At 42.4% G+C, this 5,000-nt stretch overlaps 1 protein-coding gene across 1 annotated transcript in view; it reads right to left on the reverse strand.

The window, feature by feature from the left end:
* The window catches only part of LOC126992803 (integumentary mucin C.1-like), a 39,663-nt gene extending 38,238 nt beyond the window's left edge, over positions 1 to 1,425 (reverse strand). Inside the window, exon 1 of the mRNA XM_050851643.1 lies at positions 1,385 to 1,425. The gene's annotated coding sequence lies outside the window, so the exon portion shown is untranslated. The remainder of the gene's footprint in view (positions 1 to 1,384) is intronic.
* Positions 1,426 to 5,000: the final 3,575 nt, after the last annotated feature.

Below are 5,000 nucleotides of genomic sequence, written 5' to 3' on the forward strand. Positions count from 1 at the left end.
ACTTTCTATCATTTCCTCTTTTTTTCCCTCCTTCTTCTCCCTCTTCCTCTTGCTCCTCTTCCCTCTACCTCATTTTCCTCTCACTCTTCCTTTCCTCATTTTCCTCTTTTTTTTCGTTCTTTTGTTTCATCTTAATTAAATTCCTCTTATTTTTCCTCTTTTTTTTAACTCCAGTACGAGAACAACAACAACAATAATAATAATAATAATAATAATAATAATAATAATAATAATAATTTTGCTTCCCCTTAAAATTAACAGGCAAGATAAATCCGTTTTCTATGATGATACCACTCCCTCCTCCTCCTCCTCCTCCTCCTCAATTTAAAGAGATGTGGCTTAAGTGGTGGTGGAAGTAGTAGTAGTAGTAGTAGTAGTAGTAGTAGTAGTAGTAGTAGTAGTAGTAATAGTAGTAGTAATGCTGGTGGTCTCTCTCTCTCTCTCTCTCTCTCTCTCTCTCTCTCTCTCTCTCTCTCTCTCTCTCTCTCACGCACACACACGCACACAATCAACAGGTATACAGCCCCCATAACACACACACACACACACACACACACACACACACACACACACACACACACACACACACGAGTAATTATTATTGAACATTCTCCTCTGATAAAAAAAAAGTAAAATAAAGAAAGAAAGAGAGAAAGAAAGAGTAAGAAAGTAAGATTTTTATCCACCTGTTTCTATAATTAATTCTTACCTTGATTTTCTCTCTCTCTCTCTCTCTCTCTCTCTCTCTCTCTCTCTCTCTCTCTCTCTCTGACACTCTTTTTGTTGTTTAATATATCTCGCTCCGTCTCTCTCTCTCTCTCTCTCTCTCTCTCTCTCTCTCTCTCTCTCTCTCTCTCTCTCTCTCTCTCTTCCCCAACAAATCCCCTTCATCCTCTATTAGTTTCCCCTCCCCTTTCCCTTCTTCCCCTTCTTCCTCCACTCCACCTGTTTCCCCTCCTTCCATTCTCCTTCCCCATCCGCTCCCCCCTTCCTTTTTCTTCCCCTCTCATTGCGTTCCCCTTTTCCCTTCCCCTCCCTTCCCATTCCCCCCTCCACCTCATTCTTCATTTCCTCTTTCTCCCCATTCAGTGTCTCGTTCCCCTCCCTTTCTTTCCTCTTTCCCCTCCCCATTTCTTTTTGGTCCCCTCCCTTTTTTTCCTCTTTCCCCTCCCCATTTCTTTTGGTCCCTCCTTTCCCTCCCTCCTTACCTTTCCTCTTCCTTCCTTTACCTTCCCTCACTTTCCCCTTCCCTTTCCTCCCTCCCTTCAATATCCCCTTCCCTTTCCCCTCTCCTCTATCCCTCTTCCCCTTCCCCTTTTCTTACCTTCTGATTTCCCACCCCCCTTTCCACTCACCCTTCCTCCCCTTCCTCTCCCCCCCTTACCTTCGTGTCCGGGCCCTGTCGGGTGGGGGGGCACGGTCTGCAGGGGCAGCACGTCCCCCTCCCCTCCTCCCGCGTCCCCATGTCCGCCGCCGCCACCTAAGGGGAGAAAGGGGGAGTGGGAGGTTGTTACTGGTGGGCTACGTGGGGAGATTAATTCTGGGGTGGGGAGGAAAGCTACTGGGGAGGGAAAGTGGGGATTGGAGTTACTTAATATGCTGCAAGGGGAGATTAATTTAGGGGGTGGGGAGGAAGCCTAGTGGGGAGAAAAGCTAATGGGGAGGGAATGGGGGAGTGGGGAGGCTGTTAATGCTGGGCTACTTGGGGAGGATAAATTTGGGGTGGGGTGGAAACCTAGTGGGGAGGGAATGGGGGAGAGGGGAGGTTGTTACTCCTGGGTTACGTGGGGAGATAAATTTAGTGGTGAGGAGGTAGCCTAATGGGGAGGATTAATTGGTGGTGGGCTACCTGGGGAGCTTACTCTTGGGATGGGGAGGAAAAGGAGGAGAGTGGGAAGGAGAAGGAAAGGAGAGGGAAAATGGGGAGGAATTGGGAGGCAAGGGGGAAGAGAAAGAAGGAAGGGGAGGATATATGGAGGTGGGGAGGGAGTAAATGGGAGGAAAGACGAGGAAAACGGGATATGGAGGGGAGGAAAAAAAGGGAAGGGCGGGGCGGCAATGGGGAAAGGGCGGGGAGGAATAGGGGAGTTACTGGTGGGGTTCATGGGGAGATTAAAATTTGGGAGTGGTGGTGGGAAGGGAAGCTAACGGGGAGCGCTGGGGAGGGGAGATTATTGCTAGCATGCTAAGTGGGGAGCTTATTCTAGGGGTGGGGAGGAAACAATGGGGAGGTAAAGTGGGGATTGGTTACTGTTGGGCTACATGGGGAGATTATTTTGGGGATGATGGGGAGGAGATGGGGAGGGGAGGAGGGAGAAGTGGAGGGGATGAGGAGCTTGGAAGGGGTAGGGAGGTGAGGGGAGATAGGGAAGTGGAGGGGAGACAACATGATGAGTGGGGAGGAGTAGTTATTGGTGGGCTACATTGGGTGATTAAATTTGGAGTGGGGAGGAAAAGGAGGGGAACTGGGGAGGGTTAATTATTGGTAGAGTAAAAGGGGAGCTTATTTGGGGGTGGAAGGGAGATGGTGAAGGGAGAAATTTGGGAGGTGGGGAGAAAGGAGATGGAGGAGAGGATGGATAAGGAGAGAAATAGGGGTGAAGGGAAAAGAAAGTGGGGAGGATATATGGAGGTGGGGAGGGAGAAAATGGGAGGAAAGACGAGGAAAACGAGAAATGGAGGGGAGGAATAGGGGAGAGAAAGAAGGAAATGGGGAGAAAAGGGGGAGGAATGGGGAGGAGGGGAGATAGGGAAATGGAGGGAACGGGGAGGAAATGGGAAGGTAAAGAGGGAGATTAGTAAACGTGGGGAGAATAGGGAATGGGTAAAAATATGGGAATGGGGAGAAATGGGGTAGGGGGTGATTGGGGAGGTGATGGGGTGGTATGGGGAGTGTACTCAGCTCACATTAACTTGGCAAAATATCCCCCCTTCCCCCCTCCCCATTTCACCCCATTTCCCCATTGTGTATTTTAATGGGGAAGAAATGGGAGGAAATGGGGGGTGATGGGGATTGATAAATGACTCCCCTTCCCTTCTTCTACCCTTCCCAATTTAGTGTATTGTATTGGGGAGGAAATGGGGAAGGAATTGGGGTGATGGGGAGGGAATGGGGGTGATGGGGAGGGAATGGGGGTGATGGGGAGGAGGGTTATGTACTCTTCCCACATTATCTTTTCCTTTTTTCCCCATTCCCAATTTCCCCATTCACCCAATTTTGCCTATTTATCATTCAATTTCCTACCCATTCCATCCCCCATTTAATTTTCCACACTAACTTTTCTTTTTTTCCCCATTCCCATTTTCCCAATTTTCCCCATTTCGTTTATTCCCTCTTCCATTTCATCCTATTCCCCATTTTTTCCTTCGTTTTTTCTTTCTATCTTATCTTATCTTATCTATCTTATTTATCTTCATTCCTTTTACTACCTATATCATTTTAATATTTCACTTTTTTTCTTCATTTTTCTTTATCTTGTTTTCTATTTTATCTTCATATTTCCCTTTTCCTTCTTTTCTTCTTTATCTTATTTTATCTTATCTATCTTATTTATCTTCATTCCTCTTACTTTCCATTCTATCTTACATTTCATTTTCATATTTCCCTTTTTTTTATTTTTTTTATTTATCTTATTTTCTATTTCATCTTCATATTCCTATTTTTCTTCTTTTTTCTTCTTTATCTTATTATCTTATTTATCATTATTCTCCTTACTACCCCTTCCATCTTCCATTTCGTTTTCATATTCCCATTTTTTCCATCATTTTTTTTTCATTATCTTAAAATGTTCCTTCATTCTTCTTCAAATTCTTTCCTTCGCCATTCACGGTTCGCGATTGGTTAATGCTGAGGATGGGAAGGTGACGGTCGAGTGGTCGGTGCGCGGATGTGGTAAACCCGAGGAGCCAAGTTCAAGTCCCACCGCAAACAACTCATAATTTCCAACAGTCCCATTGCGACTATTACCCAAGGCCACACGGGTTTTCATGGGAGTTTTTCTAGTTCATGATGCAGAGGCCGTGTAAAACTATCACTGGGATCACAAAACACCAGGGTTGGAAAAAAATCATGATTTTTTTTATTTAAATCGACTTTTTATTGAAATGATTTTTTTTTTTTGCATTAATCCTTGTTTGTTTCCACTGATTATTTGTTTCAGTCTTATGAGGCCATTTTCTTGTATTAAACTTGGCCAATGTAAAATAAAACCATAGTTTAATGACTTGCTAGAGGATCAGTACAGGATCAGTACAGGACAAGTAGACGTGATACTTTTCCTGTACAACTGTTTCACATGCTCTTCCTTCTTCCTTATATATATATATATATATATATATATATATATATATATATATATATATATATATATATATATATATATATATATATATATATATATATATATATATATATATATATATATATATATATATATATATATATATATATATATATATATATATATATATATATATATATATATATATATATATATATATATATATATATATATATATATATATATATATATATATATATATATATATATATATATTAGATATTTTACTTGATATAAAAACTAAATCATTTTAAATAAAATATTTTTAATTTCGATTTAAATCAAGATTTTTTCACTGATTTAAGTCGATGTAAATCACTTGATTTAAATCATTTGATTTAAATCATAACAACCCTGAAAAACAGTCTATGAAAAGCCAGCAACTTCTACGAGAGGCTTTTAAAACAGGTGAGACGTTTAAAAATATTGGCTCAGACCGTCAACCACCCCTGACTCCAGCGGCTTCGTTCAAATGGAGTATCGGGGGGCAGCATGGGCCAAGCGAGTCACATCACGGCAACCACTATAAATAAAATCCGCCCGCTAAACTAACGCGCTGGGGCCGTCCATAGTTGATGTGGGAGGGGCTTAATCGCCAAGTTAGAGCGAACAGAGTATTATAATGGTGGTGGTGATGGTGGTGGTGATGATAATGGTGAC

Source organism: Eriocheir sinensis, unplaced genomic scaffold (assembly GCF_024679095.1).
Source record: "Eriocheir sinensis breed Jianghai 21 unplaced genomic scaffold, ASM2467909v1 Scaffold501, whole genome shotgun sequence".
Taxonomy (NCBI): Eukaryota; Metazoa; Arthropoda; class Malacostraca; order Decapoda; family Varunidae; genus Eriocheir; species Eriocheir sinensis.